General features: G+C 45.0%; 1 protein-coding gene across 1 annotated transcript in view; it reads right to left on the bottom strand.

Moving 5' to 3' along the window:
- LOC147447773 (HEAT repeat-containing protein) overlaps positions 1–25,041 on the bottom strand; it is a 73,629-nt gene that overhangs the window by 22,079 nt on the left and 26,509 nt on the right. The gene's annotated exons all lie outside the window — the stretch shown is intronic.

Genomic DNA, 25,041 nt, shown 5'->3' on the forward strand with positions numbered 1-25,041 from the left:
AAAGTATGGAGGGAGGGAAAGAGAGGGAACTAGAGAGAGAAGAGCGAGGAAAGAGAGAGAGAGAGCAACAAAATGAATGAATGGCCTATGATACAAACCAATGTTAGAGCTTTCATCGTCCTCTAGGTATCCAAAACATAATATTATATAACGAAGTGAACAGAGATAGAAAGAAAGAAAAGAAATCTTCATTAGAGGTGGGACTACGAGAAAAAACAATATACACAGTCAATCTCCTCTGTGTATCCAGATGATAAATTTAAAAAAAACTATGTACTAAAATGTGAAAAATGAAAGCAAGAGGGACAATGCACATCAAAATAAGATGAGATAAACCGAACTTTAGTGCTAGGGGCTCAAATGTGTAGTACTACTATACACATCAGTTATACAATAATGCTCCATCCTTCTACATACCCGAGAAATTGACCATGGAAATCTCGTCGTACCACATAAATGCAAGGAAGGGGGTTTTTCAAAAAGCTAGATAAGAGCGTAAGTTGGGGGTAGGCTTCCTATAATTTTGCCTTCTAACTTATAAAAATTGCCGCGGGGGGGGGGGGGGTTGTATATAAGTCTCACTCGATGGGGGAGGGGGAAAGTGTCACAAATTGCTAACGTGTCACGTCAGTAAAGCGCAGAGCCAACCTTCAGATCACGGCCGAGGAGCCTAAACCCTAAGAAGAACAAGTAACAGATGAAGAAGTCCTACCAACTTATGGGGACCACGTCCGATGGGGCCCCAATGACATAAAGGAATTAAAATAAAGCAGGACACACACACACCCCAAGAATTACGCAAAAGCTGATGACGTGGCACTTGTAGGACGCTCCGAATTTTCCACTGACATGATGACGTGGCTCTGTACGGATTTCCACATTTTGCGTTGACTGCTGACATGGCAGTTGTACGGATTTCCGTGATTTACGTTGGCAGCTTTTGGGCATTGCTTTTGGACCATATGCTTTTGAGTTAAAGGCTGTTCATGTAAACACTGCTTTGACGCTCCGAATTTTCCACTGACATGATGACGTGGCACTGTACGGATTTCCACATTTGGCGTTGACTGCTGACATGGCAGTCGTACGGATTTCCGTGATTTACGTTGGCAGCTTTTGGGCATTGCTTTTGGACCAGATGCTTTTGAGTTAAAGGCAAACTGCTTTTGGGCCTAAGGCCTTTAAATATGAGGCCATGGGCTCATTCTCTGGCATGCTGCTTGGAGAAGGTGCAGAGTCTCGCGTACCGGCTTGTACTATGTTGATGCGATATAAAGAAATACCGAAAGGGGCGCCAAGGTTTGGAGCCGATACTCTATGGGGTGGAATTCCGCCACTCCGTGTCGCATGTCCTCTCTCTCATTTCAGTTGTTATTGAAGTGCTAAAAGTCAGTTCAGTCTATTCTTTTTTATTGGCACGTGGTGCCTGTCTTGTGATAGTGGTATCAGAGCCTCAGGCGTGTGCTTTTCTAAAAGCGTACCGGTCCCACAAAAGAGCAGACAGAGCAAACCAGAGACTTCTCGAATTTTATTTGAGGTGTCTTCGGTCGCCGACCCCAGACATATTAGTCACTGTCACCCTTACTTCATCGCGCATCGGGCGCGCTCCCGTTTGCATCACTCTGTCTTACAGGGCATAAAGCCATAAAGAACCCAAGACATGGCGTTCATGGATTCAACAGAATATTTGCAGTTTTTTCTCGACGAGCTTCACGATGTTCTTTCGCGGCATCCTCAGCAGAATCTTCCAATGCTGCAAAGTTTTCAACAATTTTTGAATTACATGTTACCCCCTCTGATGCCCCAGGTGGTAGTACCTCCTCAGGCACCAGAAAGTACGAGAGCTTCCAACCGGCAATCTTCTCAGCCGTCTGTTCCGATCGGTGGAGTCTTCAGGAATATGGTGCAGCCATCTGACCCTGATCCAGTGCAACCGCCATTGCCCCCACCTCCACCACCACCAGGCAACGGTCATTGCTCCCAATTGCATTCAGTCCTCGTTCCTATTTCCGGTTATCTGCCACAAACAACAAGATTGTCAATACATCAGTATCCCTTTCAGTGTCCTTTCCAGTATCTGGTTCATCTTCCGGTCAACACCTTTGTCCAGCTCTTAAAGGTTCGGCTTTTCTACACTCGTCTGTCCTTTCACCTTGCATCCCGTCTTGAGAGGAGAATCAATGGTCTCACGAGTGAATCTCATCAATCGGGTAATCCTTCAGATGTTTCACAAATCTTGGGTTTCTGGAGTACTTCATCAATGTTTTCACACATGTGTCAACCTATAGTTGACGCTCGTACTTCACTCTGGCAAACTTCTCAGCCGAAAAATTTGCCCAAATCTTCATTCTTTTCTTCAGTTCTCGTGCCGGATTTCAACTTTTCTTTGCTTTTCCGCTAAGAGGGGTTATCTTTGTTCTCCACAAGAACCCATGTGTAATCTAGGATTCTTTTTGGCTTGTGCCCTGTAAGACAGAACGATGAAGACCGGAGCGCGCCCGATGCGCGACGAAGGGTGGGAGTGGCTAAAAAGTCCGGGGTCAGGACACAAAGATTCTTTAATATCAAATTCCAAATTCCAAAGTGCCCAACGTGTAATCTGGGATTCTTTTTGACTTGTGCCTTGTAAGACAGAGCGATGAAGACCAAAGCGCGCCCGATGCGCAATGAAGGGTGGGAGTGGCTAAAAAGTCTGGGGTCGGGACATGAAGATTCTTTTTTTTACTCTTTGGAAGGACTAGTATGCTTTGAGAAAAGCACACGCTTGAAGCTCTGATACCACTATTACAAACTTGGATACCCCAAGTCGGAATTCTTGCACGACAGAGTAGAGAATCACTTAAAATACTTTACAGCTTTATCAAACTTTAAATAGAGAATCGACACGACCTGGTGTAATTCCATGCCCAGAGGTATTGGCCACAAAATATGGCGCCCTTTTTGGTATTTCTTTTTATATTAACAATTGAGCAAGTTACATCTCCCGAGGGGTCCTCTACTCTCAGAATCTGCGTCCAGTTGCCCTAGAGAGTGAGGCCCCTTGGGCTTATTTATTGATACAAGGGATGACCCAAAAGCTCAAAAGAAAGAAGTCCCAAAATCATCCGGTCAAAAATCTGCCAAAAAAAGCATTCAACGCAATTTACATAAATCCGTACAGCAGCCACGAAATCCATACTGCCACCATGCGGCACCTGTCAACGCGAAATCCGGGTTCTGCCGTACAATCTTCCACGCCATCATCTGTCCGTACATCATGTTGCCACATCAGCATTCGTATTGTCCGGGTGGTCATGCCACGTCATCAATTTGTGACACTTCCACTGCACATCACATTGGTATCAGAGCTCTTTGGCAGTGTTTGGTATCATCACTCAAGAAAAGAACCTAAAGAATCTCTCTCAGACTTTCTCTCAAAGAATCTTCCTGCCCCGACCCCGGAATTATTAGCCACTCCCACCCTTAGTCCCTCGCATCGGGCGTGCTCTCGTCTTCATCGCTTTGTCTTAAGGGCAATTAAGCCGCAAAGAACCACATTTTTAAAAAAATAGCTTGTTTGAGATTGCACGTAACCCAAGACCACTTGCACGTGTCGATCTCTCTAATCAGTGTTTTGAAGAGTGACAGATAACCAAGAAAAGAAGGGCTTGTCCAGCCTCCCCTCGTTCCTCTTTTCCACTCTTTAAGAGCGGACCTTGCACATCGTGACATGCCAATCGACGTGAGATGGGAAAAAACAACCTTGGTGTGAGCGTAAGGCAGCCAAGGGGTGCACCCCACAGAAAAGAGTTGAGCTTGGGTAAGAGAAAAGCCTTCTTAAACGCAGAGTGTCACAAGACAGGCACCACGTGCCAATAGAAAAGAACAGACTTTTAGCACTTCAAAAACAATTAAACTGAAAGAGAGAGAGAGAGAGAGAGAGAGAGAGAGAGAGAGAGAGAGAGAGAGAGAGAGAGAGAGAGAGAGAGAGACGACACAGAGTGGCGGAATTCCACCCCAGAGAGTATTGGCCCCAAACCTTGGCGCCTGTCACCAACGTGTGACTACTATCTATCCTTTTTGTTGATTTCTTTCTTATTATCTATTTACTTTCACTTTTTGGAAACACCCCTCGGGAAATCTAACTGCCCTGCATTGCATAGCTAGTGTGGAACTGTCCAAAGGGAGTCCAGGCCTGAGGGCAAGAGAGCACTAAGGTTGGACAAGGACTATGGTTAGCCAAGTGGGGTCATTACTAGCCAAAGTGGAATCCTTTGCTACAGAGGCTACATTTCAGTTCTCGATGTGGCCGCAGTGTACAAAGAGGGTCGGATGACCTAGAAAGATACAATGGCAGCATCTCCTAAAATTTAGGGAACTGCTATTTTGGGACCTGAAAATGTGTTGACGTCATTACCTCCGGAATGACAAAGGGAACATTTTCTTACTCTGCCGTGAAGTCAACTCAAGGTGGAACCAAACGTAAAATACTGTACGTATTCAGTATGTAAGGTACGCAGTCCTGTATGGATTGAGGTTTAAGGTACGTAAAAATACGCACTATTGGTTAAAAACCCTTAAAGATTAGGAAAAACATTTGAAATTTCACAAAAGAAGCCCACAAATATATAAACTATCAATCTATATGGCTAAATGAAAAGGCCTACCTGCATTAAACATCAATCAAGTGACCTACCATGGTCCATATACAAACATGGGACACAATACCCGATTTCAGTAATAGTATGACAAACTCGATACCATAATCTCAAAAGCAACATAGCATTGTAAGGTAAGAGACAATGTACATCAATGATCATACAAGGGTGAAGATCCAAAGATTGACTAATGATGATTAAAATACTGCAAATACAAAACTCAACACTACAATCATCCCGGCATGAAAATGGCATATCAATCATGACCAATGAGAATGACATAGCAATTATGACCAATGTCTGATGCCAACTACAAAAGCTCATAAACTAGCAAGGTGCAAATGCCAAAAGTTAAAACTAATACATAGCATGAATAATACTAGAAAAAACCCAATGGAGTCCTCAGTCAAGAGACTCAAGTCTCTCTCTCCCAAGACAACTAGCTTAGAACTCATCATCGGATGAAGATGAGCTCTCTGCAGAGGAGAGAATGTCTCCATGTGACAAGACATTGCCCTCGTCGTCGTACTCTGGCTCCACAATCATAGACACCTGTGGCTGCTCTGCAACATCTCAAGATCCTCCTCCTTTGTTTACTCCTACCATTGCTGGAAATTTTTGTGCAATCAGTTGATCTTTTACAGCAGGCGGCACCTTCTTGCATGCTCCACAATTGGCTGTACATCCTATTGCCGTCAAGTGCCTGACGACACGAGTGACCGTACTGGTCTTCTGCATCCCACAATACTTGCATTGCCAACGTCGTGTACCTGATCCGGATTGCCCTCGAGTCTTCACAATCTCAATGACATTAGTGTGAATGTTCCAGAGGGGGTTGGCTTCGCGAGGCATGGTGTTTTCTTTGCAAGAAAGGCGCTCACAGACCTGCTCTGCACTTGCTCTGCACCTTCTCTGCAACTTTTACAGAAGCGCACGCTCTCTGTAAAGAGCTTTACTGAAAAAATAAAATGCTACCCTATCGCTGCAACGGACGCCGCACGTGTCACAAAGTGATGACGTGGCGGACAGCAGAAACCCTAAAATTCCTGCAAACCCTAATTTCTGCCAGAAACCCTAATTCCGGAAATCGCGGAGGCGGAATATTCAAAAAAAATAATTTTTTTTTTTTTTGGAAAATGATGAGCAACGCGAATTTTGCTTTTGCTTTTTTTTTTAAAAAAAAAGAGAGAAAAGACTCTCTAAGAGAGAGAGAGAGAGAACTGATGCTTTTGATTTTAAAAGCTTTTGGGGCTCTGCTTTTGGGCATCCCTTGTAACCTTTAAATTAGTGGTGAGGGCCTCACTTCTCAGAGCATCTGGACGCAGAGTCTGAGAGTGAAACCCTAACCGCTCTCTTGTACTTTGATGATTGATTAATACAAAAAGAAATACCGAAAGGGGCGCTAGTCTTTGGGGCCAATATCTCTAGGCACGGAACTCCGCCGGGCCAGTGCAAATCTATTGTGATCTGTGAATTGTTTTGAAGTGGTTATTTGGTGCTGTCGTGGTTGATTCTTGACTTGGAGTGTCCAAGTTTGTTACAGTGGTATCAGAGCACGGCCAATTTCTCTTCTACGGGAAATCCGACCCCCGAATTTTTTTCCGCGGCACCTATGGCTTCAGGCAATGATCAGTCGACTCCCTCTGCATCTGGAGATGCGGGCTGGGATCACAACGAAGATTCAGGCAGAGAGTATGGCCCGCCTTGGCCTACTTAGGCGGAGCGGCGAGAGATAGAGCGTCGCCAGTTGATCAGTGATGCAACAAAGATGATGCTCAATTTTGCCAAGGATCCGAAGATGGCAAAATATATGAACCAGACCTCTTTGAAAGAGGTACAGACGGAGTGGCAGAGAACCACAACACCACTCCCGAAATCCGCTCTCAAGAAACCTTCTGCCTCCAAGAAAATATACGGAGCAGGAACTGGAGAACGTGGTTGATGCACGGATTGCTCAGCTTTTCGACGTGCAAAAGAAAGACAAAAAGCACGGCAAAAAGCAGAAGAAAGGCATTGACTTCCAAGGATATTTGGGTCGTCGTTGACATTTGACAAGGCAAAGAAACGGAAGAAGCGTGTTCGATTTGAAGGAGTACCCAGTTCTTCTTCTTCTTCTTCTGACAGTTCTTCTAGCTCCTCGGATTAGAGCGAAGAAGACAGAAAAAGTAAAAAGCGAAGCAAGACACAAAGCTTCGGAAAGGGCAAGAAAAAGGCAAAGAAGGCTACATCTCGCCCAGAGATTGACAGTTCTACTGAGGACTCGTCTACAGACAGCTCAGATTCCGATGACGGAAAGTTTTATGCGAACAAGAAGAATTTCTTTTACAAAGCCAACCAGTATGACTTTCTCGAAGATAAAAGCAAGAAAGTCCGAGAGTTTAAGGAAGGTGGCCACTCGATCAAGTTTGATACTTTTGAGGATACTCAGATGCTTCGAAGGCTTTGCCTTTTATACAGCAGTTTGACATCGCTTTCGCTGGAGGACGCTATTCAGAGCACTCCAAGATTCGGAGAGCTGCCTCTTACTTTAAGGGGAATGCTCGTACTTGGTGGTCGACGCTTCTATTAAGCAAGACTGTGCGAGTTACATGGCTGAAATTCAAGAGGCTTTTTATTTCTTCTTGGTTGACTCAAGAGTTTGAGCGAGATATACGAGCTGCTTGGAACCATCTCCGGATGACCAAGAGCGATACAGTGAATTCTTATTGTGAAAGATTCTGGAGCTCTTTTCTACCCGCCTCTTCATTCAAGAAGATCTCGTTCAGAGAACAGATTGAGCGGTTTACCTTGGGTCTACCTACAGAGATCCGAAATCACTGCATGGAACAGAAGTCAGCTTCTATTCAGGAGTTGATGAGTCATGCGAAGCGGGGCTTTGCCATTCACTCTTGCAATCTGACCTACCCCACAGATGAGGCCATGACACAACGAGCCGAACAGACTTCTGGGAATGAAAGTAGAATGAAAAAGAGCAATCCAGAGAAAAAAAAAAGGATGCACGACCCAAGCTTACTCCTGAGGAGAGAGCTCGCTTCATCAGAGAGGGGAAGTGCTTTGGATGCGGGGAACATGGACATATTTCCGCGAAGTGCCCTGATAAGGCACAGAAAGAACAGAATGATAAAGACGACGACAGGTCTGAGAGTTCGAGAGCAGCTGAGGAATGTGGCAGAAAAGGCAGATAGAAAAAGCAGAACTGGTACCACATGGCGTGGGACCTGCACCGAATCTAATGAATGAAAGTACAAACTTTGCCGCTTTCGGGGCAAAGTGAAGGATAAGGAAGCTCTTTTGAAGGAGCCAAGGCCAACTTCTTTTCACTTGGAATTGGCGGCTCGATTTGGAACTACGCCCGATAGACTGACGCCACAGGCGGAGGTAGTTCGACTGGCACCCAGATGGGATGTTGCCATTACACCGAGCATTGGCAAACTTCGTTTGCAATGACAGGGGTGTTCAGGGCACGCGAGTGACGTTCTACTCGGGATCCCTTGGTACCACAAGAACTACGCCGTGGTTGACTACCGGGCCGAGAAAGCGACTTTGATAAATGAAGGGCTTAGAGATTGTACTTGATGAACTTCAGTTTTCTTACTCATTCTTTTGGGAGAACTGAACGATGGATAAAAGTTGAAAATGTTTTGACCTAAACAAAAGAACGCCAAGATTTTTTTTCTCCACGCTCATGCCGATTGCTTTTGAGAGGGCCTAAAGATCATACCATTGATCTGATATCTGGAAGCACGCCACCGAATCGGCCACCTTATCGTGTGAGCCGAGTACAGAATGAAAAGATTATGAACTCAGTGTAAGACCTCTTGGATAAGGGTCTTGTCCAGCCTAGTACTTCACCGTATTGCTCTCCAGTGTTGTTGGTTTTGAAGAAAGACGGATCTTGGAGAATGTGCATCGATTATAGCACTCTCAACGAAATCACCATCAAGAACAGATTTCCGATTCCTAGGATCGATGATATACTCGACAGGTTACAGGGATTCTCGTGCTTTAGCAGGATTGACTTGAAGAGTGGATATCATCAGATCAGAATAGCACCGGGAGACGTCTACAAGACAGCTTTTCGGACGACTTTTGGGTTATTTGAGTTTTTGGTGATGCCTTTTGGCTTAACCAATGCTCCTGCGACATTTAACCGGATGATGGATAGGATTTTTCGAGAGTACAGGCTATTTGTTGGCACTTTCTTTGACGACATCATTGTTTTCTCCAAGAATGAGGCAGAACACAGAGATCATCTGCTTCAGGTCTTTCAGGCATTACGAGATCACAAGTTAGTGATTAATGCAAAGAAAAGTGAATTTTTCCTACCAGAGATACACTTTTTGGGACACATTGTGTCACCAGACAGCAGGAGTGCAAATGGATCCGGCCAAGATAGAGACTATCCGTAATTGGCCCGACTTGAAGAATGTCCATGAAGTTAAAAGCTTCTTGGGACTGTGTTCGTACTACAGGCGGTTCATACGAAAGTTTGCAGAGGTTGCTTCCCCTTTGCATATCTTGACACAGAAAGGAGTACCTTTTTCGTGGGGACCCCCAAAGGTGACTACCTTTTAGACGTTGAAAGAGAAATTGACTACGGGACCTATTTTGACTTTGCCGGACTTGCAGAAGTCATTTGAAGTATTTTGTGATGCTTGTGGTCGTAGTCTGGGTGCAGTCTTGATGCAAGAAGGCCATGTCATAGCTTACGAGAGCCGTTTGTTCTCTAGGCCGGAGATGACAGCACAGATCTATGGGAAAGAGCTTTTGGCGGTTATCCACGCTCTTACTCAGTGGCGGCATTACCTACTCGGAGCGGATTTTACTGTCTTTACAGACCATCAGAGTTTGCGCTACTTCTTGTCACAGAAGCAGCTTTCGGAAACGCAGATGCGGTGGGTGAACATCTTGTCACAGTTCCACTTCCAGATTGTCCATGTGCAGGGACAGAAGAATGTGGTGGCAGATGCTTTGTCTCGAAAACCGTTGGTTCTGGCTATTTCCGCGATACATCATAGGAGCTTCGAGGATATGGTCGATCAGTGTGCCACAGATACAGATTTTGCAGATATTTTCACATGGATACGGGATGGGGAGACAGTAGCTGGATACTCCCTTCGGGAAGGCTACTTGATGAAAAAGACTATGTTGTGCGTTACACAGCCGTTGAGGGAAAAGGTTATGACTGATTGCCACTGTCCACCTTTTACGGGTCACCGCGGCATTGCTACCACCATGAAAGGGGTAGAGAGATATTTCTTTTGGCGGAAACTCATGAGGCTGTGGAAGAGTTTGTGCGCAGTTGCTTGGTATGCCAGAAGGTCAAGTTTGACAGGCATAAGGCACAGGGATTGTTACAGCCTTTACCCATACCCACCCGCCCCTGGGAAAATATTGAAATGGATTTCATTTTTTTTTATCTCTCGAGAATACAGAATGATCACGATGATTTTCCGATTACATGGCACGCCTGAGATGATTGTCTCCGACAGAGACCCCAGATTTATGAGTTTGTTTTGGAAGGCAATTTGGGAGAACATTGGCACGCGGTTGCAGTTCTCGTCATCGTTCCACTTGCAGACTGACGGGCAATTTGAGATTGCCAATTCAGTGATTTTAGATTTATTGAAGTCTTGTATCTCGCATCAGAAGACTCAATGGGAAAAGAACTTACCTTTGGTGGAATTTGCCTACAATAACACGATACACTCTTCGACGGGGAAGATGCCATGTGAGATTGTTGAAACGGCTGCGAAGGTTCCATCCTTCCTGAGCACGAAAGATTAGAAATTTGAAGCGGATGAATATTCGCGAGATTTGGATACGGCTTTTGCCAAGGTTCGCGAGACTTTGCAAGAGTCTCAAGAACGACAGAAAAAGGCAGCGGATCGCCATCGTCGCGACTGGAAACTGAAGGAGGATGATTGGGTGCTCTTACTTTTGAGAAGGCACCCCTAAGAAAGAAAAAGGGAAAGGAGAGGCTTTTTCCAAAGCTTAGTATGTGATACTACGGACCTTTCCAGATTACTGAAAAGATAAATGATGTCTCCTTCCGATTGGAACTGCCAGATACTTGGAGGATTCATAATGCATTGCATGTGAGTCTCTTGAAACCTGTTAAGGGTGATGTGTCTGATGATGGGGAGCCTGATGAGCAACCCAAAGTGGAAGAAAACGAGGAGATCCTTGTTCCTGAACAGATTTTGGCACATAATGATACGAAGAAAGGTAAAGTCCGAAGGCGGTTCTTGGTTTAGTTCAAGAACTTTCCTGCATTTGATGCGAAGTGGATGGAGGAGGAGGACCTAGCAGATACTCCTCGGATTGTGAAACTTTACCTCGATGTTTTGGTTTAGCATAGTCTACTCCAAACGGAACCCAGAAACTCAGCTTGGCCGAAGATCTGGTGCAGTGGGATGCACAAGAGGGGAGTCACTCCGCTCCTTTGTCAACAGATGCCTCGATTTTGATACTAAAGTCACTGATGTCTCTTTGAGCTTCAGGGATACTGAGAGCTGACAGTATTCTGCTGGATGACTTTATGAAATGGAATTCCTGATTATGATACTGATTTGTTCTCGACTTCTTGTGAGTGCAGGAACTGATAGCCGAAATGACTGCAGCATTTTGGTCTGATTGATCTCGAATAGACATGGTTGCAATAGGGGTTAGTCAATCGGACATCGATGAGGTCCCGATTGGACCTAGATGTGATTGCTAGCTACATTGCCGATAAATCATGGTCTAAGATCCGAATGAATGTTGAATGTCATGTGATGTCCTGTGATGTGACTGTCGATTTTGTACATGTGCTAGATGTGTGTTCCTAGTACGTAGGTACTAACAGTCAGTGTCTGCTAAGACGGTTTATGGCTTTTGTCGGTTTTGCAGACGTAATCGCGGTCGATTACAATGCTTTCAAGAGGGGGGTATGTCACAAAGTGATGACGTGGCGGATAGCAGAAACCCTAATTTCTGCCAGAAACCCTAAAATTCCTGCAAACCCTAATTTCTGCCAGAAACCCTAATTCCGGAAATCGCGGAGGCGGAATATTCAAAAAAAATTATTTTTTTTTTTTTGGAAAATGATGAGCGACGCGAATTTTGCTTTTGCTTTTTTTTTTTAAAAAAAAGAGAGAAAAGACTCTCTAAGAGAGAGAGAGAGAGAACTGATGCTTTTGATTTTAAAAGCTTTTGGGGCTCTGCTTTTGGGCATCCCTTGTAACCTTTAAATTAGTGGTGAGGGCCTCACTTCTCAGAGCATCTGGACGCAGAGTCTGAGAGTGAAACCCTAACCGCTCTCTTGTACTTTGATGATTGATTAATACAAAAAGAAATACCGAAAGGGGCGCCAGTCTTTGGGGCCAATATCTCTAGGCACGGAACTCCGCCGGGCCAGTGCAAATCTATTGTGATCTGTGAATTGTTTTGAAGTGGTTATTTGGTGCTGTCGTGGTTGATTCTTGACTTGGAGTGTCCAAGTTTGTTACAGTGGTATCAGAGCACGGCCAATTTCTCTTCTACGGGAAATCCGACCCCCGAATTTTTTTCCGCGGCACCTATGGCTTCAGGCAATGATCAGTCGACTCCCTCTGCATCTGGAGATGCGGGCTGGGATCACAACGAAGATTCAGGCAGAGAGTATGGCCCGCCTTGGCCTACTTAGGCGGAGCGGCGAGAGATAGAGCGTCGCCAGTTGATCAGTGATGCAACAAAGATGATGCTCAATTTTGCCAAGGATCCGAAGATGGCAAAATATATGAACCAGACCTCTTTGAAAGAGGTACAGACGGAGTGGCAGAGAACCACAACACCACTCCCGAAATCCGCTCTCAAGAAACCTTCTGCCTCCAAGAAAATATACGGAGCAGGAACTGGAGAACGTGGTTGATGCACGGATTGCTCAGCTTTTCGACGTGCAAAAGAAAGACAAAAAGCACGGCAAAAAGCAGAAGAAAGGCATTGACTTCCAAGGATATTTGGGTCGTCGTTGACATTTGACAAGGCAAAGAAACGGAAGAAGCGTGTTCGATTTGAAGGAGTACCCAGTTCTTCTTCTTCTTCTTCTGACAGTTCTTCTAGCTCCTCGGATTAGAGCGAAGAAGACAGAAAAAGTAAAAAGCGAAGCAAGACACAAAGCTTCGGAAAGGGCAAGAAAAAGGCAAAGAAGGCTACATCTCGCCCAGAGATTGACAGTTCTACTGAGGACTCGTCTACAGACAGCTCAGATTCCGATGACGGAAAGTTTTATGCGAACAAGAAGAATTTCTTTTACAAAGCCAACCAGTATGACTTTCTCGAAGATAAAAGCAAGAAAGTCCGAGAGTTTAAGGAAGGTGGCCACTCGATCAAGTTTGATACTTTTGAGGATACTCAGATGCTTCGAAGGCTTTGCCTTTTATACAGCAGTTTGACATCGCTTTCGCGGGAGGACGCTATTCAGAGCACTCCAAGATTCGGAGAGCTGCCTCTTACTTTAAGGGGAATGCTCGTACTTGGTGGTCGACGCTTCTATTAAGCAAGACTGTGCGAGTTACATGGCTGAAATTCAAGAGGCTTTTTATTTCTTCTTGGTTGACTCAAGAGTTTGAGCAAGATATACGAGCTGCTTGGAACCATCTCCGGATGACCAAGAGCGATACAGTGAATTCTTATTGTGAAAGATTCTGGAGCTCTTTTCTACCCGCCTCTTCATTCAAGAAGATCTCGTTCAGAGAACAGATTGAGCGGTTTACCTTGGGTCTACCTACAGAGATCCGAAATCACTGCATGGAACAGAAGTCAGCTTCTATTCAGGAGTTGATGAGTCATGCGAAGCGGGGCTTTGCCATTCACTCTTGCAATCTGACCCAACAAAGGGGAGAGGGATACAGGCTGCTAGATTGCACCTGTATGAGTAGACAGACACCAGATTGGCCCCTAACTTAGGCGCCCCTTTCGGTATTTCTTTATTGTTCAAAAGAGGGAATAAACGTTGTGGTTCCCTACAAGCTGCCCCGCACAAACTCGGCTGAATTTCCACTGTTCCAGCCCGATTTCGGCAGCATAACTGTACTAGAACCCTTCACGGTCAATATTCCCACGCATTAAATGACTTTCCCGACGCATACGGGCACTTTGCAAAACCTGGCGAGAATCTGCAGCACGCTGAATTCTCTGTTTTCAGCCCTGAAAATGCGCCAGATCACCTGTACAGCGGTCCCCTTGCGTCCCCGAACCTCTTGGGGGTATTAGGGTCCGTTTAGGGCCAAAACCCTAAACCTGCAGAAATACACAGCAGGCTGTAATTCACTGTTTCGGGCTCCGTTTTGCGTGCCGGTCACATCCGTAGCAAGTCCTCGAGCTCCCGCACCTGTAGGGCTACTTGCCCTTTGAATCGGACGAGATTTCTGGTGTGAAACCTCTCCGAATTCACCTGTACCTGCGGGGGGATTAGCCGCTAGCTAATCCAGTACCTGTGCAAGAGGCTCTTGCCTCGGCAATCGCGCATGAACCCACACAACTGTACATTGGTCAAATGAAGAGCCCACTAGTGGGGCATAACATACTGCCAAAGGGGAGAGAGAGGGCAGTGCGTAGCGTGCAGGGCATCACTCCTGGCACCGCACTGTGCATAAGAGGGAAAGCAAGCACTCCATAGCTCTTAACCTGTGACAAAAACTGAAAATGAGGCTCTCCCCGTCCTAAATTCAGCGCCACTTCTTGTTGCATGAGGCAAGTGCACCAGAAGGTGCCACTTGGCACATTTATAAGCATTTTCCCGTTTCGGGGTTGCCGTCTAAAAATATCCCAACCGGTTGCCCGGTTGACTTCACGGCAGAGTAAGAAAATGTTCCCTTTGTCATTCCGGAGGTAATGACGTCAACACATTTTCATGTCCCAAAATAGGAGTTCCTTAAATTTTAGGAGATGCTGCCATTGTATCTTTCTAGGTCATCCGACCCTCTTTGTACACTGCGGCCACATCCAGAACTGAAATGTAGCCTCTGTAGCGAAGGATTCCACTTTGGCTAGTCAACGACCCCACTTGGCTAACCATAGTCCTTGTCCAACCTTAGTGCTCTCTTGCCCTCATGCCTGGACTCCCTCTGGACAGTTCCACACTAGCTATGCAATGCAAGGCAGTTAGATTTCCCGAGGGGTGTTTCCAAAAAGTGAAAGTAAATAGATAATAAGAAAGAAATCAACAAAAAGGATAGATAGTAGTCACACGCTGGTGACAGCGCCCCTTTCGGTATATCTTTATATTGCATCAACACAGTACAAGCCGGTACTCCAAACTCTGCACCTTCTCCAGGAAGCATCCCAGAGAATGAGCCCTAACCTCATATTTAAAGGCCCTAGGTCCCAATAGCAGTTTACAGTAAAAAGCCTTCAAACTCAAAAGCATCTGGTCCAAAAGCAAAGCCAAAAAGCTGCCAACGTAATTTACGGAAATCCGTACAGCTTGCCACGTCATCAGCCAGCGCAAAACGCGAAAATCCATACAACCTGCCACATCATCATGCCAACGCAATTTTTGAAAATCTACCAGCTTTTTTTCTTATGTGTGTGGGTCCTACTTTATTTTAATCCTTTGTCACTTGGGGCCCCATCGGACGGGGTCCCCATAAGTTGGTAGGATGTAACAGACTTGGACACTCCAAGTCAAGAATCAACCGCGACAACACCAAATAACCACTTCAAAACAATTCACAGATCACAATAGATTTGCATTGGCCCGGCAGAGTTCCGTGCCTAGAGATATTGGCCCCAAAGACTGGCGCCCCTTTCGGTATTTCTTTTTGTATTAATCAATCATCAAAGTACAAGAGAGCGGTTAGGGTTTCACTCTCAGACTCTGCGTCCAGATGCTCTGAGAAGTGAGGCCCTCACCACTAATTTAAAGGTTACAAGGGATGCCCAAAAGCAGAGCCCCAAAAGCTTCAAATCAAAAGCAATTGCTCTCTCTCTCTCTCACAGAGAGTCAAAACTTGAAAGCAAAAGCATTCTCTCTCTCTTTCTGATATTGTAGAGAAAAAGCAAAATTCGCATCGCTCATCATTTTCCCCAAAAAAAAAAGCCTCCGCGATTTCCGAAAATTAGAGTTTTTGGCCAAAATTAGGGTTTGCAGGAATTTTAGGGTTTCTGGCAGAAATTAGGGTTTCTGTTGTCCGCCACATCATCACTTCGTGACATAGGACTTCTTCTTCTGTTACTTGTTCTTCTTAGGGTTTAGGCCCCTCGGCCGGCTCACCATAAGCAAGATAATAACTCAAGGTGAATTAGGTTCCAAGATAGACTAGCTTGGACTCATAAACAAATCTTGAGTATTGACTTACAAGATAGACTAGCTTGGACTCATGAACACAATCTTGAGTATTGACTTAGCTTAGCACAAGCTCACCATAGACAAGCAAGTAGTGCAAACTTGAACTGTGTTGTTTGTTCATTAAAGTGAGCTTTAAGTAGCTCTACATCTTGACTCCATTACATGTGGGATAATTCCCCCTCTTCCCTCCTTCACTTAGACTCTAGGACAAAACCCACTATTTACACGTTTCTCGTCCCACCATCAATTGATTTGGACTCTTTGGACTCGATCCATGTGCACACACATAGGTTCACAACCCTTACGTAATCTCACCGATGTGGAGTTGTTGCATGCACGTGCGTGCACGCGCGCGCGCACACACACACACACACACCACATGCGAGTTCACCTTAGAATTGGTTCGACAAGTTCTTGCCTCGAAGTCTCAACCAGCCAAAGATGTTCGTAGTTCCTCAAGTGGTGCAAGCCGGAATGCGGATTCCAACAACCCAGTCACAGAGAAGTTGACTTTCAGTAAGTATGATGGTACGATGGATGCTACGGTTATTCATTCTTGGTTGCATCAATTTAATGCTTATTTTGCAACAACTAAGAAGACAGGGAATAGCAAGGTTTTGACGGTAGCTATGTACCTTGCCAGTGATGCCATCAATTGGTACCACGCATGGCAAGAGGCACAGTTAGCCGCGCACCTAGAGGAAGCCGACGAATTCACGCCCCTTTCCTTCAATTGGGCTGATTTCCAAGACAAGCTCAAGGCGCGGTTTATGCCACCTCAGTACCTCGCACGATTGAAGGACGATTGGCGCGCTCTCAAGCAAAATGGTATGCCGGTTATGTCTTTTTCTAATCGTGTTTTGCAGCCAAGTGCCAAGTTACGCAAGTCAGATGATGAGCGCAAAGAGGCATTCCTTTTTGGGTTAGACGAATATATCAAGTTAATGTAGAAGTCTTCGATCCAATCGATCTCAACAAGACGGTAGCGATTGCTCTCGCACAAGAGATGAAGCACAACAAGGGAAAGCCTAAGGAGAGCAAGACTTCCACAAGTACCTCGCAGACTTCTCAGAACGGTAAGAACGGTAACTCTTCTAACCAATCTTCCAATAGTCTCTCAGAAAAGAATTCTTCCAATGAACCTAAGGGTAAGGCTAACACAATTGCTAAACCTAAGCTTACTCCAGATGAAAAGGTAGCACAAGGAATTTTAGGAGGATACGCCACGTCAGAAGAGCAAAGCACTTATTCTAAAGAAGGTCGTTGTTTTCATTGTCACATTAAGGGTCACATAAAAAGAACATGTCCTAAGCTTGACTCTAATGAATCTAAAGAATCCACAGAACCCACTTGCTCTGTCAATGCAATTAATGATAACGCGAGTGTGCCCCAAGTTTCTCCTGACCCTCCTATTGATGAGTCTCTCATTAAATGTTATGGTCATATGACGGGGCAGCGTTTTGTCATATTGTTTGACCCAGGCAGTATGCATGATGTGATCAGTCCCTCTCTTGTTGAGAAAGCCCACCTAGAGGTTAGTCAGAAATCTCCTCTCGAGGTCTCTGGCTTCGCTCCCGGTATGGACTCTCTCATCACGAAAGAGTACCTTGATGTGTTGTTTACAGTTCAACAAGCTGCTTTCCGTAGAAAAAATTTTGTCTCTCCTCTCTCAGGATGTGATATGATTTTGGGCATTCGATGGTTTCGTGAGCATAACCCTCTCATTGATTGGGTGGAAAATACGTTCACTTTCAATGCCAAAAGTGACTCTTCGACTGTCATTCGTGGAGAGGAAGTTGTTCATTCTCCCTCTCTCATTGCAAATGTGCAGGCAAAGATTGAACGGATTCAGGAGAAGAAGACTCTCTCAGTCTCTTCTTCTCCAAAGCCTGACACACAGAATTTGCATGATGATTTGAATGATAATGATGAGCATGATGATTTGGATGACACTGACAAGCATGATGATTTGCATGATCAAGATGTGATTTCTCACAAGCATGATGGTTTGCATAAGATGACGTGATTGTTCACAAGGATAATGAGTTAGTTGATGCTTTTTCTAGCGAGGCTAACCTCGTTGCAGTTTCGATCAATCACGAAGGATCGATCTTGGCTCTCGAGCCTAGGTCCAAATGTCACAAGGCGAGCACCACATGCCAATAGAAAAGAACAGACTGAACAGACTTTTAGCACTTCAATAACAACTGAACTGAAAGAGAGAGACGACACACATGGAGTGGCGGAATTCCACCCCAGAGAGTATTGGCCCCAAACCTTGGCGCCCCTTTCGGTATTTCTTTATATTGCATCAACATAGTACAAGCCGGTACTCCAGACTCTGCACCTTCGCCAGGAAGCATGCCACAGAATGAGCCCTAGCCTCATATTTAAAGGCCCTTGGCCTGAAAAGCAGTTACAGTAAAAAGCCTTTAAAACTCAAAAGCTTCTAGTCCAAAAGCAAAGCCAAAAAACTACCAGCATAGATCACGGAAATCCGTACAGCCTGCCACGTCATCAACCAACGCAAAACACGAAAATCTCCGTGCTGCCCTAAGGGTTAGGGTTAGGGTTTCTGCAGTTTTAGGTTTCTGGTCGCAGAATTAGGGTTTGCAGGTTTAGGGTTAGGGTTTCCAAAATTAGGGTTTGCAAGTTTTAGGGTTAGGGTTTTCAGAATTAGGGTTTCAACAGTTAGGGTTTCTTGCAGAAATTAGGGTTAGGATTTCTGCTCTCAGACAGCCACGTCATCACTTTGTGACAGTTTAGGCCCCTCGGCCACATCTGTAAGTTGGCTCCACTCTTTAGGCTTTGACACGTCAGTAGTTTGTTACATCTCCCCTTCTTGAAAGAGAGTAATCGTCCGCGATTACAGCATATCTGCAAAACAACTCAAGTTAGCTCAAAAATTTCCGAGGGTCATTCCGAGGGACATTCCAAGGGAGGGACATCAATTTGCTCTTTTGATCAAGGAGTTAGCTTCTCCTTTCTGCTCTTTTGATCAAGGAGTTAGCTTCTCCTTTCTGCTCTTTTGATCAAGGAGTTAGCTTCTCCTTTCTGCTCTTTTGATCAAGGAGTTAGCTTCTCCTTTCGTCCAGATTGGAACTCTTGATATTCCGGCGTAGTAAAATTAGCCATCACACCCAGACCATACTGATCTTCCACAGTTGTCTTGATGCACTAAAATTACATACCTAGCAATCTCATCCATTTAGGAATATTCAGTAGTTGGCACATCACAATGCAACACAAATGCTTACATATGCATGTTACAAGACATAGAGACATAAAGCTGCCGATGAACACTCCTCCCGCATAACCTAACAAGGTCCGGGCCGGGAGATATTCAACGACTCCCTCATCATTCCTCCCGCATAACCTAAAAAGGTCTGGGCCGGGAGATATAGAGGCCTTTTACAACCAAACGCCCCCCAGACCGCAGTCTGCATCGTTTGCACGTGCTGAGAGTAACCACTGCTCAAACTTCTTAATACTCCTCCCGCACAACCATCTAGGTCCGGGCCAGGAGTCACAACAACAATACTCCCCCCGTAAATAACCACAAGGGTCCGGGCCATGAGTAAAAAAAAAAACAATCATTCAATACTCCCCCCGCAAATAACCACAAGGGTCCGGGCCATGAGTATGAACAAGCATTCTCAAACATAATTTCTCACTTCTCCACCTGGGAGTAAAATCACCAATCATCAAAACCAGTATTAAAACTAGAGTCAAACAATTCAAATCGGCACCAAGACAAGTTCAAAACAGATACCATCCATTTCAAACAAATTCCAAACAGGATCATCAAACAAGTTCTCAGACAAAAGTCATACTTAAAAAAGCAATCTCGACATCAGTCAAGCTCAAAAAGTCGACTAACTTTGCATCATGAAACCTGCACCAAAAATTAGGGTTAGGTTTCTTCCATAAGGTCGTAGCCGAGCACAGCATGGTCCATTAGCTCTTGGACAAACAGTGTTTCTTTGGTGGCAATGGTAGTCCCAAGATAGCAATCACATTGGATCTCCCTGCTCATGAAGAGACATCTACTGGGAGATATCGAGAAATTTCAAGTGATAATCTGATAGGGTTTCCATGGCAAGCATTTCAGGATACCCCACTCTACTAGAAGTTGCACTCCGAAGGAAGATCTCAGAAACCATATAACTTCGAGCAAAAATTTTCTTGAAAGCTTGGCAAGTACTTGGAGTATGCTACTTGGTAGCTGTCAACATCTGCATGGCACTGCCTCTGAGAAAAACAGTGACTCGAAACAAATCTTGGATCCTTCTTTTGCAACCAATCTTTATGGCGTATGCCCTGTAAGACAAGAGCGGTGAAGATGGGAGCGCGCCCGATGCGTGATGAAGTAAGGGTGGGAGTGGCTAACAAGTCCGGGTTGGAGGGCGAAGATACCTCGAATTTTGTCCTCTGTCTGCTCTTTTGTGGGACCGGTATGCTTTCAGAAAAGCACACGCCTGATGCTCTGATACCACTGTCACAAGGCGGGCACCACGTGCCAATAGAAAAGAACAGACTGAACAGACTTTTAGCACTTCAATAACAACTGATCTGAAAGAGAGAGAGAGACGACACGCGACATGGAGTGGCGGAATTCTACCCCAGAGAGTATTGGCACCAAACCTTGGCGTCCCTTTCGGTATTTCTTTATATTGCATAACCATAGTACAAGCCGGTACTCCAGACTCTGCACCTTCGCCAGGAAGCATGCCAGAGAATGAGCCCTAGCCTCATATTTAAAGGCCCTTGGCCTGAAAAGCAGTTACAGTAAAAAGCCTTTAAAATTCAAAAGCTTCTTGTTCAAAAGCCTGCCAGCGTAAATCACGGAAATCCGTACAGCCTACCACGTCATCAGCCAGCGCAAAACGCGGAAATCTCCCTACTGTCCTTAGGAATAGGGTTAGGGTTAAAGTTTCTGTCACCAGCCAGTGGCAATTCCATTTTTGTTTATTTTCTCTTTCTTTGGGGAATTTCGTTTGTTTCACCTTTTGGAAACACCCCTCTGGAAATCTGACTGCCCTGCATTGCATAGCCAGTGTGGAACTGTTCAGAGAGAGTCCATGCCTGAGGGCTAAAGAGCACTAAGGTTGGACAAGGACTATGGTTAGCCAAAGTGGGGTCATTTGCCACCCAAAGCGGAATCCTTTGCTACATAGGATACATTTCAGTTCTGGGTGTGGCTGCAGTGTACAAAGAGGGTCAGATGACCTAGAAAAATGTAATGGCAGAAACTCCTAAATTTTAGGGACTGCTATTTTTGGACGAAAAATGTGTCTTCGCGTCATTACGTGCAGTTTGACATGGGGATCATTTTGTTACTCTGTGGCTAAGTCAACAGAGGCTGCAGGTGAGATTTTTTTAGACCCGAGGGTCTAAAGCAAGAAAATGCATAAATGAGTGACACTCGGCACTCTGAGGCCAGTTTACTACTTAAAGAGAAGGCAAAAACGTGATTTTCAGCTGTGAGCTCGTTTTTGAGTGCTCTCACAAGTGGGAGAGCTTCAATGGAGTGTTGGCTTACCCTCTATGTACAGTGAAGTGGAGGATGTCATGACTTGCATACCTCTCACTGCTCTCTCTCTCCCCTATTCTTTATGGTTATGCCCCTCTAGTGGGCTCATCAAATTGACCATGTACAGTTGTGTGGGTTCATGCACGATTGCCGAGGCAAGAGCCTCTTGCACAAGTACTCCCCGCAGATACAGGTGATTCGGAGAGGTTTCACGTGCGAAATCTCATCCGCTTCAAAGGTCAAGTAGCCCTACAAGTGCGGGAGCTCGAGGACTTGCTACAGATGCGACCGGCACGCGAAACGGAGCCCGAAACAGGGAATTACAGCCTGCTGTGTATTTTTTCAGGTTTAGGGTTTTGGCCCTAAACGGACCCTAATACCCCCAGGAGGTTCGGGGACGCAAGGGGACCGCTGTACAGGTGATCTGGCACATTTTCGGGGCAGAAAACATAGAATTCAGCGTGCTGCAGATTCTCGCAAGGTTTTGCAAAGTATCCGTATGCGTCGGGAAAGTCATCCAATGCGTGGGAATACTGACTGTGAAGGGTTCTAGTACAGTTATGCTGCCGAAATCAGGCCAGAACAGTTGAAATTCAGCCAAGATTGTGCGGGGCAGCTTGTAGGGAACCACAGCTTTTATTCCCTCTTTTAAAGAATAAAGAAATACCGAAAGGGGCGCCTATTTAGGGGCCAATCTCGTGTCGGTCTTCTCATACAGGCCGGTTTCATGGTTCCATCGACGGGATTAAATGACTTTTTCCTCAAAAAGTGAGCCTTGGTCAGTTTGGGTTAAATACACGGAGAGAGTTTGGGATGACCTTGAAAACACAGAGAGTTTGAAAGTAGATCGAGTGGATTTACAGGTGAGAAAGGCTACGAGAGTCTTTCTTTGGATACAAGTGAGAAAGGCTACGAGTCTTTCTTTGGATTTACAGGTGAGAAAGGCTACGAGAGTCTTTCTTTGGATACAGGTGAGAAAGGCTACGAGTCTTTCTTTGGATTTACAAGTGAGAAAGGCTACGAGAGTCTTTCTTTGGATACAGGTGATCTTTGGATACATGTGAGAAAGGCTACGAGTCTTTCTTTGTATACAGGATGGATGGCAACAAGGAAGAGGATTCGTCTTCAGAGGATAGACAGCCTATTCCAACTGCACATGAAATTCGCGAGAGTTCAGGCCAAGCAAAGAAAGCTTTGAAGGTTGTTACTGCTGTGACCATGTTCAAGCAATTGATGGAGAATCCAAGATTTATGGAGTTCATACAATCTTCATCAATAGCACATTAAGTTCAAGGCAGTTTTGGCATGCCAAGAACAGTGTTTAGGGATATGCAAGGCATGGTGCCCAACCCCATGTATGCAAACACTGGTTTGCACCCAGGATTTTAGGGCACACAAGGTCAGTTTGGAGTGTCACAAGGCAACTTGGGTATGGCTAGTTTTTCGATCCCATCAGTGAATATGACACCTGGACATCAACATGTTACTGGTCAGGGAGTACAGATGGCTCCCACAGGTGTACCAATTATGCAAACTGTCTCTTTTGACAATTTGGAGTCAATGGATAAGCTAAAGCCATACAAAGAAGATGATCAGTGAGTCCATTGACACATTCAATGGCTTTGATGAGAGGACAACGGTTTTCGTGAGAAATCTCGTGTAAATCAAAGGGCAAGGAGTCCTACTAATGCAAAAGATCAAAGGCTACGAATTGGTGCGATTGGCACGCAAAACAAAGCCCGAAAGAAGAAAATACAGCTTGCTGTATTTTTCTGCAGATTTAGGGTTTTGATCCTATTTGATGCTTTTTTTTCCCAAGAGCTTCAGGGAAGCTAGAGGACGGTAATACAAGTCATCTGGAGCATTTTAGGAGCTAAAAACAGAGAATTCAGCGGGCTGAATTTCCAGGGCAGGTTTGCAAAAGTGCTCTATTATGCGTGGATAATCACTTGGATATGTGGATTTTTTGTTGTGAAGGTTTCTACTACAGTTATGCTGCCAAAATTGGGTCAAAAAGAGAATTCTCAGCCCAATAAAAGTGACAGCATAAGGTAGATCACAGGTTAATCTCCAAAGATCAAGATGAAGAGCAGAGAAAGATTGTTTTCGATGCTCAGTATGCAAATCAGTGATATTGCATAAAGGCTGAAATTGCCTGAGAGTTGGAAGATTCACAATGCGTTTCGCGTGAGTCTTCTCAGACCCTATGTGGGTGATGTGCCAGAAGATATGCCAGCTGAAGATCAGCCGGAAGTCCAGGAACTTGACGAGGTCTTGCTCTCGGAATAGATTTTGGCACATAAAGAAAGAAAAGAAAAGGCAAGGTTGCAAGGTGCTGTTTGGTAAAGTTCAAAAGCTATCCACCTCTGGATGTCAAGTGGATGGAAAAAAGTGAACTTGCAGAGTCACTAAGAGTATGGGAACTTAAAACCTTGGTTTGCAACCTACCTTGACCCCTTGAGATTTAGAGCTACATGGGATTGTCAGTGTGACAATGGCTTCTGAAAAAAATGATGTACATGTTACTTACAGTGAGCTCAAATGAAGTGCATGTTACATGAATGTTAGAGCTATACAGATTGTCAGTTTGGCAATTGCTCTTATGGAATGTCCAAAAGTTTGTTTAGTGCTATAGAAGTGAGTATTTCTTGTCAGTTTGTCAAGGGTACAACAATTATATCTATTGAACAGTACATGTGTAACTGCATTCTTAAACTGTCGGTTTGGGTATGCTCGAAAGGTTACTGGATCCAACGTGTACTAAAAGACAGTGGCAAAATGTGACGCTTCCATTTTGTCATTGGAAAGTTATCGACTCAAAGCAATGGCAGAGTGTGACGCTTCCACTATGTCATTGGGACAGGGTTCACACGCAGGCAATACATGTGTCGACGAGGTGTTGACTGTGTGCATGTATGTGTCGTACATGTGTCGACACGGTGTCCGGACACCCGAGAGCTGACTGTAAGCATGTACGACGTAGGTGCAAACGAGGACGTTTGAGATTTCAAGAGGGGGGTATGTCAACAGCCAGTGGCAATTCCATTTTTGTTTATTTTCTCTTTCTTTGGGGAATTTCGTTTGTTTTACCTTTTGGAAACACCCCTCTGGAAATCTAACTGCCCTGCATTGCATAGCCAGTGTGGAACTGTTCAGAGAGAGTCCAGGCCTGAGGGCTAAAGAGCACTAAGGTTGGACAAGGACTATGGTTAGCCAAAGTGGGGTTATTGGCCACCCAAAGCGGAATCCTTTGCTACATAGGCTACATTTCAGTTCTGGGTGTGGCTGCAGTGTACAAAGAGGGTCAGATGACCTAGAAAAATGTAATGGCAAAAACTCCTAAATTTTAGGGACTGCTATTTTTGGACGGCAAAATGTCTTTGCGTCATTACGTGCAGTTTGACATGGGGATCATTTTGTTACTCTGTGGCTAAGTCAACAGAGGCTGCAGGTGAGATATTTTTAGACCCGAGGGTCTAAAGGGGGAAAATGCATAAATGAGTGACACTCGGCACTCTGAGGCCAGTTTACTACTTAAAGATAAGGCAAAAACGTGATTT

Source organism: Adiantum capillus-veneris, chromosome 11, assembly GCF_014529385.1.
Source record: "Adiantum capillus-veneris isolate H3 chromosome 11, ASM1452938v2, whole genome shotgun sequence".
Taxonomy (NCBI): domain Eukaryota; kingdom Viridiplantae; phylum Streptophyta; class Polypodiopsida; order Polypodiales; family Pteridaceae; genus Adiantum; species Adiantum capillus-veneris.